We start from the raw sequence: 16,762 nt of genomic DNA on the forward strand, positions 1-16,762 counted from the left end.
GAGAAACAAAAGTAATCCATACACACAAAAAAAATATGAAGTTATAGGAATGTGAAGATACATACCCTTTAAGTATAGAGTTACTAAGAAACTTAAAGAGAAATCAGAGGTGACAGATCATGAAAACATAGCATTTTGAAGTTTGGTATTTCAGAAACTGGATCTATGACTGGTCTCCTATACAATTCTTTCTTTGTACCAGACACATTCTTGAGGAAAAACCTTTCCCTATCAGAGAAGGAGGGACAGCTTCTATTCCCCCCTAAGTCAGCAGATGCTAAATGGCAGGAGAAAAAAAGGAAGTTTGATCTACTGGATGAGTCCCACTGAAATCTGTATCCCTTATGTATCACACTTAGAGTTCATTTGTCTGAGATTATCTGTTGCAAAAGAGAGAAATGGAGAGGCAGATTTGGGGGAATAGTTAAAGGCTTTCCAGGGGTGGAAGGGGTGGAGGTCAATGATGGCTCATGATATCGGACTGCAGCCCCCCCAGCTGTGAACCACAATGGTACAGTCCTACAGTCCTCCAAATCCTTCATACAAAGTGAATCCGGACTGCTGCCTTACCAGTCTGGATTCAGGAAGAAGGAAGCAAACTGTTGATTCCCCAGAAGTCTATGCGGTGCTAACCACATAAGTCTATGCGGTGCTAACCACATAGACTGGAAGAGGATCGGACTGCAGAGTCAGCAGTCTTGGACCACTCCAGGAAAGAGACACAAAACTGGAAGTATGCATTCTGGCGTGAATGCGAGCTTTTGAGTCTTGCTGTGGATACTTTACTTAGCTTACTGTTCATTCACGAACACAGGATGGGAAAGCTGCTGCAGGTGTGTGTGTGTGTGTGTGTGTGTGTGTGTGTGTGTGTGTAAAATGCCCCACTCAGTGAGTACTGGTGGTTAGAGAAATCTCAGGATATCTGTTGGTGGTGCTTGAACCCTGCACCTTTGCTACAGATAACAAGAGCCTGAATTCCCTACCCACCACCATTTGTGAAACTTTTGGAGATTTTTGCCTCATATTCTGTTCTGTTCTGTTCCTTGTAAAATCTGTGGTTTCCGAGCGTTTGATTCCTTAAATAGTTGATGGTGCAGTGGTAGCATTGTTACATCACAGCTAGAGGTTCTCTGGTTTGATTCTTGGCTAGGGTGCCTTCTGTGTGGAGTCTGCATGTCCTCTCTGTGTTTGTGTGGGTTTGCTCTGGTGTCCTCCCATGTTACAAAGACATGTGTCTGCAGTATTTCTCCCTGGGCCTCTGCTGAAAATTGGCTTTTGTTCCAAGTCAGACTTTTCTGGTTATCAAATGTTAAATAAATAAAAACTGACAGGCATTTGAATTTCAGACTTCATATTCTTCAGAAAGTACATAGCAACACAAAACCTTTTATTCTAGCAATTTTCTAAGTTTATAAGAAGAATATTTTAAATTTGCCCCTATTTTTGGGACTGTATTCCCCCATTATTGGCTTTGTCCAGGTTTTTTGTGCTAAGGTTGAGAGCTATGGCGAGAACTGAATTCACTGAATATGTTGGAGGGCTGTATTCCCCCATTACTGGCTTTGTCCCGGTGTTTTGTGCTAAGAGGTTGACAGTTATGACGAGAACTGAATTCTCTAAATGGTAGCCATTTAAGTTTCAGTCTTCCTCTCTTTTACAAAACAGCTTATTTGGCATAGTGGTATGTTGCTCTGACTGTTTTGCACAGGGTCAGGGGTTCAATTCTTGGCAGTGAAATGCATGGTAGTAACATCATTTTATTCTAGCAACTTTCCAAGATTATACAAGCAATGTTTAAAATGTGTCCCTGGTTTTTGGGCTTTTGTCCCTCCCCAATACATTTTGGCATTTTCCAGATTTCTTGTGCTGCAAAGTTGAAAGATACAGCCGAGTGTCAAGCAGATTTTACAAGGAGCTGAGAGCTGCAGGGGAAGATAAGTTTAGTGCTGCTTATGCTGCAACTGCTTGCATTGTTAATAGCACAGCAGGTAGTGTACTTGCTTTTGAGGCACACAGTATGTAGATGTATTGGTGATATTGTACTGTGTTGTAAACGGGGTGGATGCTGCTGTCTTGAGACTGTCCTGTTTGGCGAAGATACCTAGTAACTATGAACCCATCTGTTATTTGCCATCCATTCTCTATTGCAATATTACTAGCTTATCATTTTTTTAATGTAATATAGGCAATTTATTCCTCAAGGGCAACAGACACTTTATTTGTAGATGAAACAATGAAATATAAAGTTGTTTGCTAGCAGCAACCTCTTCATTAGTTACAGATCTTTTTAATGTGGAATTATTTAGATGACTTTTACTTCTGTAGAGATTGTGCATTTTTACTGATACTGGTGGATTGTAGAAGTCTGAGTAGACTTTTATGATGGAAATGTTCTCAATTGGGCAGCTTTGTCATTATTGGTGTATGCATTTTGTTTCATTGTTTACTGGAAAAAATGTTCAAAACAATAAATTTAAAACACCCTCTAACAACTGTACTGTATTATACAAGGAATATAATTTAATGCAATCAGGAAGGTGCATCACAGAACACATGTATGTTTTCTGTGCAAGGGGCCTATCATTTGAAAATAGCCCAAAGTTAATCTTTATCTGCCACTAGCCAAATGTATTTTCTTTGGATGTGGGTTTCAATGTTGTTTCAATGTATGTGAGTTTCAAGGGCAGAGAAGTTTTAATGCTAAGTTTGTTTTCATTGTGAGACTGCATTGCTTTGTTTAGTAGATGTCTTGGTGTTTGTGCTGTAAAATGCAAAATAAAACTTTCAAATGAAGTCTAAATCATCGTAGAAATAAAGCAGTATGCGCATTAGTGTTTATGGTAAATGGGGTGAAATAGTCAAGTAATGGTTCATTGGAATGGCTGCAGGGGGAAGGCTCCATTCGACCATGATTTTGTGAGGGAGAAGGGCAGCAAACTCAAAGACAGCCCCAGCTGAACTATACCTCTCAACTGTCCAGATTTTCACAGAATTAATAGATTTCTGCTTCTTATTTTTGGTTTGTTCCTCATAAAATTTGTGGTTTTCTGGCAAACCATTTAGGAATTAAGTCACTAAATAATGACAGACACTGAGTTTCAGACTTCATAACCTTCAGAAAAATGTATGCTAAAGCAAAATCTGTTATTCTATCAACTGTCTCAGTTTATACAAGAGTAATTTTTAGTACTGTTTATATGTTCCCTCAATATATTTGGCCTTGTCCAGATTTCCTGCATCAACAGGTTGAGAGGTACGTGCAAATAAATTGCTTTATAGAATTAGGCATATCCAAATCTCTCAACTGTCCCCGATTTTGGCTCAAAATGTTGTTCTTCTCCTAATAATCCCTCTGCAAAATGGCAATTTTGGAAGAAACCATGGAGGGTTTACAATTAATAAATAACTATAATAATTATTGATTACTTTCGTTTCAGAAATGCATGTAGATTCTTTTATGTTGTCAGCTGCTCAAGCTAGCAGTACTAATATTTAAAAAGTGTCCCTTCTTTGATAGGTTCCCAGCTGTATTGTGTGGCTATTTTATATTTTTGCATCAAATGTTTGATCCATTTTTCATAAAATTGTGGGTTGTTTGGCAAATTAGTGGCAAATCATTAAAGACTGAAGTTAGAAAACAATGACAGACATTTGAATTTCAGATTTCATACCCTTCAGAAAATTCATACTAATGCAAAACCTACTATTCTATTATCTTTCTAAGTTTATAAGAACAATATTTAAACATTGTATTTATTTTTGGGCTTTTGTCCCACTTGTATGTATGGCTTTGTCCAGATTTCTTGCTCTGAGATTGAGAGGTATGACAAATGTGTCCGGGCCAAGCACCCCACTCCCCCATGTAGTGACTCTGGATGTGTCCAGGCAAGACAAGGAGCACTTATGCAGTGTAAATGTGCAGAGTATCCCCGCATCCAAGGTAGACACAAGTACTACAGTGTCTTTTCATATGTCCTTAACGTTGCAGAATGTCCCGGTTTCTGTCATATTTTTATACTGTTGATCTATGCTTATTATTATTCAGAAAGTGCCAGTTGCTCTGTGTTTTAATAGCAATGCTTTAATGACCATCAGGTAAGTTTGTCTGAGATTATAAGATGCAAGTAAGCTTTAATAAGCATACTGTTAAAGAATTGTCAACACTGAAAGCCTTTTATGTTGTTGCCATGCAGAGAATAATTACATAACTAGAAAATGTATAAGCCTTGGGTATTGAAATGCATATGACAGTATTTGTAATAAAGGACAGGATTACATTATTCTAAGAAGCTCATTACATTTGTTGTAGACTTGCAGTCATCTTTGCAGGCTTTACCTGTAAACTAAACAGAATGCCAGTCATTCATGTGTGGTCCATAACCTGTGCAGTATTCCTTTAAGCAATGTATCTTGAGCTTGTTTCTTGTTTACTTTTCATTTTTTACTTTGATCATGTTTTCCCCATGAAACAAGTAAATAGTTGTTGTCAGGCAGCAGATCTTTTTTGGATAAGAAACATTTTTTACAAGTGCGGATATCACAGAGATTGTTACTTTCAGCATGTTACTTGGTACTTTAATAAACTGAATATAAATTATAATCAGAACTGCAGTGCAAGGAGAAGTGGTTTAAGTTGAGTGCTGCTTGTTTTTCTTATACTTGATTTTGACTGGCATTCCAGTAATGTATTTAAAAAGTAATTTATTTTTTCATGCCTCACAACCTTTTTGTTTCCATTTAGATATCAAGTAAGCTGTCATACAGCCAATTCATTGAAATATTTTTTTTTTCTTCTACACTTCATTTTGTGTTGATTGGACTCTGAAAATGATGGTTTGGCACCCACGGCAGTGTATTTAATTAAAGTTACTGTTTTTGTGGTTTTGAGCATAGCTCCCCCCTTTCTAGTTGGCCGCACCCCTTCCCATTGACCCCACCCATTCAGCTGTCTCATGCAGCCCCCCTTTGATTTGAAGTCACCAGCCATTACTGGTGCAGGGCACTCTGCAGATAGTCATTCAGACTTGTTGGACTGTCCTTGCTTCTGGGTGGTTCCTCCTTTGCCCCCTTGTCATTATTTATGTGAAGGTCTGCTTGCCAGAAGCTTGTTATGTCTACTAACTTTGCTTTTTATAAAAGGGTACAGAGTTAGGTGCAAAATCTTTATCAAACTTGGACAGAAAGGCTGAAAAATCTGAGTAACTCTCTGAATTAGGTTCCCTTTCTCATCACAATTTTATCAAGATCTGGAAGTTTTTGTCTAACAGCATTTCAAAAGGAGGGACAATACCAGCATCTTGGAAGAAAGCTGTGTTAGCTGTATTACCAAAGAGGGTAAAACCCTTCAGACCCTCTTCATGTAGACCAATTCCAATTTGAAACCACGATTATAAAGTGTTTATGTCAATACTAGCTAAGAGAATGACAAATGTGTTTTCAAAACTGGCAGATATGAATCAGTGCAGTTTTGTGGAGGGGAAGTAAAACATCTGAGAACATTAATCAAAATATGATGATCCCAAGGGAAGCACAATGTAAGAAAATGCCACTGTTGTTCATAGGTTCATAGGTTCATAGGTTCATAGGTTCATACTAGGCTATCTGCCCGAGGGCATTTACAAGCCTAGCCCATAGTTTTGTGGCTTACGCCACCCCTTTAGTATGGGGAACTATACCCATTATTTTGCTGTGCCTCTGTTGAGCAGTGACACTGAGGTAATCCCTGGGGTATATCTGCGATCTCCCATCCATTGGTCAAGATTTCTCTTGAACAAGGCCAGCGAGGTGCTCTGCCTCACATATACCGGGATTTTATTCCACAGCATAGGGAGTCTTTGGGTGATGAATCTATCCCTCCAGCACGCCCTATTAATAGCCGTGTCGAGGTTTAAGTCTCCGCCTTGTGGCTCTGACGGATCTAGATTTTTTGAGGCGAAGCATATTCATCAAATCTGGGTTTGACATGGCCTTGTATGTTAGGCAAAGGTCACCTCTGAGCAAGCGGTGACTGAACAGAGCTGGAGTTCTTTCAGTCGGGCAGCATAGGACAGATGTTTGAGACCCTTTATCCTTTTGGTGAGGAACTTTTGTGGCCTCTCCAGCTGCTGCAAGTGTCGGGTCAGATACATTCCGAATGGGGCATTGTACTCAATCATTGGTCTGATGAGTGATGAGTATAGGGAGACTATGACCTCCCTTGATCTAGATGAGAATCCCTTCATGATAAGGTGGGCAATGTAGAAGGTCTTCCTAACTACTTTAGCTACATGGGTGTCGAATGACAGACTACTATCAACCTGGGTCCCCAGGTCCCTGATAACTTCTTCTGTACTCAGTGGATTGCCACCTATTTGGTAGCTAGGGGTAACCTTGTTTTTCCCGAAGGGTATGACTATGCATTTTTTGGCATTTAACTTTAGGCCATGGCTCTGGCACCAGTTATCCATTTCTGTGAGACCCTTCTGAAGGATATCTGTGTCAGATGTGTTTTCTACTATGGCCCAGTTTGCAGTCATCTGCAAACTTTGTCAGCCATAACCCTCCTGTGTTTGCTTGTACTTGAAAAGTAGATGCCAAACAAGAGTGGGCCCAGGACTGAGCCCTGTGGTACACCACTTGTGACAGGCTTTGAGTCTGACATGGCGCCAGCAACTCTGACCCTGTGGGTTCTGTCACTCAGCCAGTTTGCAACCCATCTTGTGATGTATGGGTTAACATTTAAGCTGATGAGTTTTCAATGATACCCGAGTGGGGTATTGTATCAAAGGCCTTCGCCAGATTGAGGTAGGCTGTATGGACTGCCTTTCCTCTCAATGGCTTTGGTGACTGTTTCAAAAAGTCAACCAAGTTTAGAAGGCATGATCTGCCTTTGACAAAGCCAAACTGGGATGGATCCAAAGTCTGCAAATTCCTATGTCTTTATTTATGAGGTCCATTATGATCCTCTCCATGGCTTTGCAGATAAGGCTTGTCAAGCTAATGGGCCGGTAATTTCCAGGGTCGGTGGAGGCACCGCCTTTGTGAAGTGGGACCACAGTTGCAGTGCACCACTCCTGGGTACGTATCCAGAGGTAAGACTATGATTAAACAGCTGTCCTAGCTGTGGGTTTAATTCCTCATTGAGTTCGTGGAGCACACAGCCGGGACACCATCAGGTCCCATGGATGCTGTGTTTTTGCTTTGGAGAGAGCAGTTCTCACTTGGGCGTTGGAGATGTTTGGGGGCTGCAATCGCTGGTATAGATATCTCTCCTTTTGGGGAGGGGAGAAGTTTGCACTGAACCTGTCAGCCAGTATGTTGGCAATGTCTGTAGGATCAGTAATCTTCACATCATTTTGAACTAGTTCTGAGCATATCTGGGAGTTTCCTCCCAGGTTTCTAAATATAGCTAAAGAAGGCCTTATGATTGTCTTTTGAGTCTTTAGCTATTTTTCTCTCAAAATTTGCTTTGGATGATTTTATGAGAGCTCTTAGTTTTTACTTATAGTGATCAAGGGTGTCTTACCTTTTAAGGATTTTGCTCTATCTTGTAGTAGCTTCCTCCTTTTGTTGTAGAGTTTGTTTATGGCTGGGGTCCACCAGAGTGGACGCTTGCCTTTGGTACAAAGAGTCTTTGTTTTGCTTGGGATTGCCTTATCCATGCAGTCCTGCAGGTGCTGGTAGAAGGCATTTGTAAGTGATTCAGCGGCTTGAGTACTGTTTTCCGGCTCCTTATACAAGCAATGTTTAAAATGTGTCCCTGGTTTTTGGGCTTTTGTCCCTCCCCAATACATTTTGGCATTTTCCAGATTTCTTGTGCTGCAAAGTTGAAAGATACAGCCGAGTGTCAAGCAGATTTTACAAGGAGCTGAGAGCTGCAGGGGAAGATAAGTTTAGTGCTGCTTATGCTGCAACTGCTTGCATTGTTAATAGCACAGCAGGTAGTGTACTTGCTTTTGATGCCGAAGGCTGTGGATTCTACTCCCACAGTATGTAGATGTATTGGTGATATTGTACTGTGTTGTAAACGGGGTGGATGCTGCCGTCTTGAGACTGTCCTGTTTGGCGAAGATACCTAGTAACTATGAACCCATCTGTTATTTGCCATCCATTCTCTATTGCAATATTACTAGCTTATCATTTTTTAATGTAATATAGGCAATTTATTCCTCAAGGGCAACAGACACTTTATTTGTAGATGAAACAATGAAATATAAAGTTGTTTGCTAGCAGCAAGCTCTTCATTAGTTACAGATCTTTTTAATGTGGAATTATTTAGATGACTTTTACTTCTGTAGAGATTGTGCATTTTTACTGATACTGGTGGATTGTAGAAGTCTGAGTAGACTTTTATGATGGAAATGTTCTCAATTGGGCAGCTTTGTCATTATTGGTGTATGCATTTTATTTCATTGTTTACTGGAAAAAATGTTCAAAACAATAAATTTAAAACACCCTCTAACAACTGTACTGTATTATACAAGTAATATAATTTAATGCAATCAGGAAGGTGCATCACAGAACACATGTATGTTTTCTGTGCAAGGGGCCTATCATTTGAAAATAGCCCAAAGTTAATCTTTATCTGCCACTAGCCAAATGTATTTCTTTGGATGTGGGTTTCAATGTTGTTTCAATGAATGTGAGTTTCAAGGGCAGAGAAGTTTTAATGCTAAGTTTGTTTTCATTGTGAGACTGCATTGCTTTGTTTAGTAGATGTCTTGGTGTTTGTGCTGTAAAATGCAAAATAAAACTTTCAAATGAAGTCTAAATCATCGTAGAAATAAAGCAGTATGCGCATTAGTGTTTATGGTAAATGGGGTGAAATAGCCAAGTAATGGTTCATTGGAATGGCTGCAGGGGGAAGGCTCCATTCGACCATGATTTTGTGAGGGAGAAGGGCAGCAAACTCAAAGACAGCCCCAGCTGAACTATACCTCTCAACTGTCCAGATTTTCACAGAATTAATAGATTTCTGCTTCTTATTTTTGGTTTGTTCCTCATAAAATTTGTGGTTTTCTGGCAAATCATTTAGGAATTAAGTCACTAAATAATGACAGACACTGAGTTTCAGACTTCATAACCTTCAGAAAAATGTATGCTAAAACAAAATCTGTTATTCTATCAACTGTCTCAGTTTATACAAGAGTAATTTTTAGTACTGTTTATATGTTCCCTCAATATATTTGGCCTTGTCCAGATTTCCTGCATCAACAGGTTGAGAGGTAAGTGCAAATAAATTGCTTTATAGAATTAGGCATATCCAAATCTCTCAACTGTCCCCGATTTTGGCTCAAAATGTTGTTCTTCTCCTAATAATCCTTCTGCAAAATGGCAATTTTGGAAGAAACCATGGAGGGTTTACAATTAATAAATAACTGTAATAATTATTGATTACTTTTGTTTCAGAAATGCATGTAGATTCTTTTATGTTGTCAGCTGCTCAAGCTAGCAGTACTAATATTTAAAAAGTGTCCCTTCTTTGATAGGTTCCCAGCTGTATTGTGCGGCTATTTTATATTTTTGCATCAAATGTTTGATCCATTTTTCATAAAATTGTGGGTTGTTTGGCAAATTAGTGGCAAATCATTAAAGACTGAAGTTAGAAAACAATGACAGACATTTGAATTTCAGATTTCATACCCTTCAGAAAATTCATACTAATGCAAAACCTACTATTCTATTATCTTTCTAAGTTTATAAGAACAATATTTAAACATTGTATTTATTTTTGGGCTTTTGTCCCACTTGTATGTATGGCTTTGTCCAGATTTCTTGCTCTGAGATTGAGAGGTATGACAAATGTGTCCGGGCCAAGCACCCCACTCCCCCATGTAGTGACTCTGGATGTGTCCAGGCAAGACAAGGAGCACTTATGCAGTGTAAATGTGCAGAGTATCCCCCCATCCAAGGTAGACACAAGTACTACAGTGTCTTTTCATATGTCCTTAACGTTGCAGAATGTCCTGGTTTATGTCATATTTTTATACTGTTGATTTATGCTTATTATTATTCAGAAAGTGCCAGTTGCTCTGTGTTTTAGTAGCAATGCTTTAATGACCATCAGGTAAGTTTGTCTGAGATTATAAGATGCAAGTAAGCTTTAATAAGCATACTGTTAAAGAATTGTCAACACTGAAAGCCTTTTATGTTGTTGCCATGCAGAGAATAATTACATAACTAGAAAATGTATAAGCCTTGGGTATTGAAATGCATATGACAGTATTTGTAATAAAGGACAGGATTACATTATTCTAAGAAGCTCATTACATTTGTTGTAGACTTGCAGTCATCTTTGCAGGCTTTACCTGTAAACTAAACAGAATGCCAATCATTCATGTGTGGTCCATAACCTGTCAGTATTCCTTTAAGCAATGTATCTTGAGCTTGCTTCTTGTTTGCTTTTCATTTTTTACTTTGATCATGTTTTCCCCATGAAACAAGTAAATAGTTGTTGTCAGGCAGCAGATCTTTTTTGGATAAGAAACATTTTTTACAAGTGCGGATATCACAGAGATTGTTACTTTCAGCATGTTACTTGGTACTTTAATAAACTGAATATAAATTATAATCAGAACTGCAGTGCAAGGAGAAGTGGTTTAAGTTGAGTGCTGCTTGTTTTTCTTATACTTGATTTTGACTGGCATTCCAGTAATGTATTTAAAAAGTAATTTATTTTTTCATGCCTCACAACCTTTTTGTTTCCATTTAGATATTAAGTAAGCTGTCATACAGCCAATTCATTGAAATATTTTTTTTTCTTCTACACTTCATTTTGTGTTGATTGGACTCTGAAAATGATGGTTTGGCACCCACGGCAGTGTATTTAATTAAAGTTACTGTTTTTGTGGTTTTGAGCATAGCTCCCCCCTTTCTAGTTGTCCGCACCCCTTCCCATTGACCCCACCCATTCAGCTGTCTCCTGCAGCCCCCCTTTGATTTGAAGTCACCAGCCATTACTGGTGCAGGGCACTCTGCAGATAGTCATTCAGACTTGTTGGACTGTCCTTGCTTCTGGGTGGTTCCTCCTTTGCCCCCTTGTCATTATTTATGTGAAGGTCTGCTTGCCAGAAGCTTGTTATGTCTACTAACTTTGCTTTTTATAAAAGGGTGCAGAGTTAGGTGCAAAATCTTTATCAAACTTGGACAGAAAGGCTGAAAAATCTGAGTAACTCTCTGAATTAGGTTCCCTTTCTCATCACAATTTTATCAAGATCTGGAAGTTTTTGTCTAACAGCATTTCAAAAGGAGGGACAATACCAGCATCTTGGAAGAAAGCTGTGTTAGCTGTATTACCAAAGAGGGTAAAACCCTTCAGACCCTCTTCATGTAGGCCAATTCCAATTTGAAACCACGATTATAAAGTGTTTATGTCAATACTAGCTAAGAGAATGACAAATGTGTTTTCAAAACTGGCAGATATGAATCAGTGCAGTTTTGTGGAGGGGAAGCAAAACATCCGAGAACATTAATCAAAATATGATGATCCCAAGGGAAGCACAATTAAGAAAATGCCACTGTTGTTGATGGATTTTAATGCAGAGAAGGCATTTGATAGAGTCAACTGGAATTTTATAAGTAAGGCAGTGGTAGCATTTGCATTCCTTGACAGAATAACAGGGTTAGTTAGGATAATATGTGAAGGGTTAGATGCAAGAATTAAGATGGAAGAGTTCCTTGTTAACAAGTTGTATTGAACAGACAAACTAGACATGGGTGCCCTTTTTCCCCTTTGTTATTTGCTCTTTACTAAGAGCCACATTGGCAAAGAAAATAAAGGACTCATTAGTTCAAGGATAGAACTGCTATATCCAGAAAAGGACACATCTGTGTAGTGGAAAATTCTGATAGCATCATGTCTTTTCAGGATATTAAATAAATAAAGATAAATCAAAGGCTATGGGGTAAACGATGTACTCATATATTAACTGGTTTAGCAATACCCATATCTATAGGGACATTTTAAAATGAAGTATGTAGGTGTATGCATTAAACTTTATTATATTATAGCAGTTAAGGATATGCAAGAAGTTACTAAACAAAAGCTAATACAAAACTGAGAAGTTTGTTGCTCTTGATTATGGATATTGATATACAATACAAGCAGTTTCTAGACCCTTTAGTTTTATAAATATATCTATATCTATATCTATATCTATATAGCTATATATCTATCTATTTATCTATATATATATATATATATATATATATATATATATATATATATATTATATATATATAGATATATAGATAGATATATATATTATATATATATATATATATATATATATATATATATATATATATGGCTGCGGTGGTAGTGCTGTGGTAGCGTTGTTGCCTCACAGTTAGACGTTGCCCATTTGATTCTCAGTTAGAGCGTCTTCTGTGTGTCAACATGCGTGAATGGGCGTTCCTTTGTTGAAGGTTGTGCATTAGGCCGGGCAAGCCAGCACGTAAAAATCTACTTCCAATCATTAGCAGACCAGAGTTCCGCTGTGGCAACCCCTAACCGGAAAAAGCCAAAAGACACAAACATATATATATATATATATATATATATATATGTATATATATATATATATATATATATATATATATATATATATATATATATATATATATATATTAAATCTGGTTACACTTAAAAACATCTAAAACTCATAACATCTAAATTCAAAACATCGAGACCACAACATTTAAAACCCAAAACATCTAAAGTTCCTAACATCGAATTTCATAACATTTAAACTTTGCATCACAACATCAAACACTACAAATCACATGAAAATAACATCTCTTCCATGTATAACAACACCAAACTAACAAACACACCTTTTACTACATTTCTGCAGGGGGGCATGCCCCCCTGCACCCCCTCATGTGAGGAACACTACCACCCCACATCCCTTGTAAACTAAATATACCAACTCCGAGATCGCACTACAGTGGGAAAAAGTTAATTTCCTAACCCCACTGTATTGAGATCACCATAAAGAATGTATATATAATGTCTATATCACTTATTTGTATGGCCTAAAAACCACATACAGAGTGGCAAAATAAACACTATATAAGTAGTATAAATTCCTACACTATATAAATAATAACTATATAAATAAAAACTACAACATCTCATAGTAATGCCACAAGATTAATAGATTAAACTATAAAATTTGGACGTTTCATGATACACTATTCAATATTATACATTTTCAATGTTATGAAATTCGATGTTATGAGTTTTAGATGTTTTGGGTTTTAGAGGTTGGAGTCTCGATGTTTTGAATTTAGATGTTATGAGTTTTAGATGTTTTGAAGTGTAACCGTAAAATCTATATAGATGTGTGTGTGTGTGTGTGTGTGTGTGTGTGTGTGTGTGTGTGTGTGTGTGTGTGTGTGTGTGTGTGTGTGTGTGTGTGTGTGTGTGTAGGTCTGGTGTAGTTTTATCAACCAGAGAAGTTGTGAACGACAATTAATAAAAAGTGGAAAGAATTCATCTGGGGAGGAAAACGGCAAGATTAAGTGGGATAAGTTATTAAGTTATTTCTTCTCATAGAATAAGGTGGGTTAGGATAAGCTAATTTGAAGAGATACTTTAGAGCTATGCAACTAAGGCCCATAAACAATGCAAGCAGAAGGTTACAAATCAAAATAGAAAGGCATGATGATGATAAAATGGGGGTGGGGGTGAAAAAGAATTCAGCAAGATTTTGAATACAGGCACTTAAGGAGAACAACAAAAAACATATAGAATATTATATTTATAAAGTAGCAGAAAGCATTCTAAGAACTAAGACAACAAAGGAATGTTGAAAACAGATTTTACCAATAGGAATTACTGCAATAAGGAACATAGAAAATATGCAATTGGGGAAAATTAGCAAAGTAACCAAGGGATAAGGAGCAAATAAATATAGAGGGAAAGGAAATACAGTGGGTTAAGACCAAGTAGAAGTTTGGAATGCAGGTTACAGACTGCCTTCCCCATTGGGGATTGAGAGCAGAGTACAGACAAAGAGAAGGGAATAGGGGAGTGCTAAATGAAAGACCAGTTCTAGTTGAGCGTTTAGTTGAGTCTTGAACAGAAGCTGCTATTAAAAAGAGATAATCAGTAGGACATATAAAATCTTGCATGATAACTATAAGAATTAATCAGAAGAGGTTAGAAAAGATTGGGAAGAGAGAATGGAAAGGCAATATACAAATGAACAATGGAAGGACTCCTGTATGGCTCCCATATATGCAGCAAAGTCCAGACCATTTAGGATTTTTGCATGGAAGTATCTGCATAGGTATATTCATACCCCAACAGACTTCAGAGAAAATTTTCCTCAGGTAGACACCAATTGCTGAAAATGTGATGGGAAACAGAGAAGAGATTTGGGGCATGCTTCTTTGGGAATGTAATGAGTTGCTATATTTATAAAATACCCTGCATAGAACTTTGTCAGAAATATTGGGGGAACAAATGATTGTAACTAAGGAATTTATTCTTTTGAGCTGGGATATAAGATCTGAATTGCCCAGGCACAGTAAGGCCTTGTTAAGTTTAATACTATTGGCTGCCAAAAAGACAATTACTAGAGAGTGGAAATTAAAATCAAAACCAACCATAACTAAAGTATTGAATATTGTAAAGCAAATAAAAGAGGTGGGATCTTTGGAAAGGGAAGGAGCAAATTACACAAGCAATAATTCCCTTACAAATTGGGTGTTATTGGGGAAATAAAAGACTGTCTGTGAGCATTATGAGGCCTAGCACCACAGGTGGTGGGCCTCTCCACCCTGGAAGGTCCATTATTTCCTCTGTAATGCACATCAGGGATGGGATTATTAAGCTAAGAAAATGTGCTATTTGTTAAATTGGTTGTACTGCTTGCATGATTATTATTATTATTATATACATTTTTTGTATTTATATGTAAAATAGTTCTCCCACCTAATGTTTCATAATTAATGTATGATATATATTGCCGGCCTTAGATGAAATGGTGCCCTAGGTGAAAGGACTCCATAGCATCTCCCCACATATCCCGCATTGTCTTCATTCCACCCCAGTTTCACCTTCCATCATGCCTTCCTCACATTATCCACATTACTTTTTTCTATTTGTTTTGCATATTTTGTGTTATTCTTCAGCTTTTGTATAGCTTTTCTCAAAACACCCTAAATATTCCAAATGTTACTGTAATAACTGTGGTGACAATAACTGATTTAAGCCATGGTCCTGGGGGGTCACTAAGCTGCCAGAAGCTATGGGGGTTCTAGATTTTCTGAGGTGCATTTTAAAGATTTTCCCCAACCCTTTTTGATCCAATGATGACATGAACAAAAAGCATGATTAAGGAAAGAAATTCAGTCTTCAACTTTGCTTTTTTCTGCATACTTTCACCACACCATAACCAGTCATAAGTGCACTATAATAACTTGTGGAATAAAAAATCATAACCCCCAGAAGCCATGAGGTTATGGATGATCTGATGTGATAGAGACATTTTCCAACAATCTAATCCAATGATGGTCTAAATGAAAAACATGAGCAAATATTTTTTTTTTTTTTTATGAAAAATAATAGTTTTGTCTGGCAAAACTGCAGTTCAAAATAAAAAGCCTGCAAGGATATATACATTGTATCTGTGAATAATATCTGACACCCTATTGTCCCCTGAAAAGATAGTCACCTTCTGTGTATCCCCCTGGTATTAAATTGGGTTGATGGCACAAACTGCCACAGTCATATATTGTAGCATGCCTCTTCACCCCTAGCTACAAAACCATCTACCTTTGTGTACCACTGTGATTTCAGACTGGAATGAAAATAAAAAAAAAAAAAAAACAAATAGAATGCATTAACATAGTTCAAGCTGTTGCTATTAGATGTATATAACAGCTTGCCTCCTTAGCCTGTCCCATACAAATAGCCATCTATATATGTGTCTGATGTGTTATTTGGGGAAAGTAAAAATAATAACAATTACTCAAATGTATTTCAACTTACTGCTCCTAAGTAGTATACTGCCCTTAGACAATTTGTAGTAACCTTCTTTGCATGTCTCTGAGAATGATCACACTGTTCCCAGTCACAGTTCTAAGCAGGGATAGGTTTAGACCAGACAAAGTTACAATATTGTCTATGTTCACAGATAAAGATCTGTGACATTGTTTTTTAAACACAGATACAGTGACAGTGCCCCTGAAAATCAGGTCTATAACAAGACATGCAAGCACATGCGCGCACACACACACACACACACACACACACACACACACACACACACACACACACACACACACACACGCATATATATATATATATATATATATATATATATATATATATATATACATACATAGAGTGCATACCACAGCCAACTCAAACAAAGCTGTGTGTTGTGCAGTTAGATGTTAACGCTACTTTCTGTGCCACTTTACTAATGATCAGTTAATTTTACACACATCCTCCTCCTGCCCGATCAAAGATAGACACGTATTCTGTGTAATACTTAAACTTGTTATGGAAAGTGAAAGAAATGGCTATGTTGTTACTCTTATATGCATTGCACCCTGCCATACACATAATCACACACATACACACAAATACACACACACACACACACACACACACACACACACACACACACACACACACACACACACACACACACACAGAGCATTAGCCACAATAATACTTTACACTGATTTTAGTAAATAAATTGATTGATAGTACTGTTGTCACTCCAAATTAGTGACAACTATTTAATTGTGATCATATACCAGCAAG

This window comes from Protopterus annectens, chromosome 4.part0 (assembly GCF_019279795.1).
Source record: "Protopterus annectens isolate FY-2018-M chromosome 4.part0, PAN1.0, whole genome shotgun sequence".
NCBI classification, from domain to species: domain Eukaryota; kingdom Metazoa; phylum Chordata; order Ceratodontiformes; family Protopteridae; genus Protopterus; species Protopterus annectens.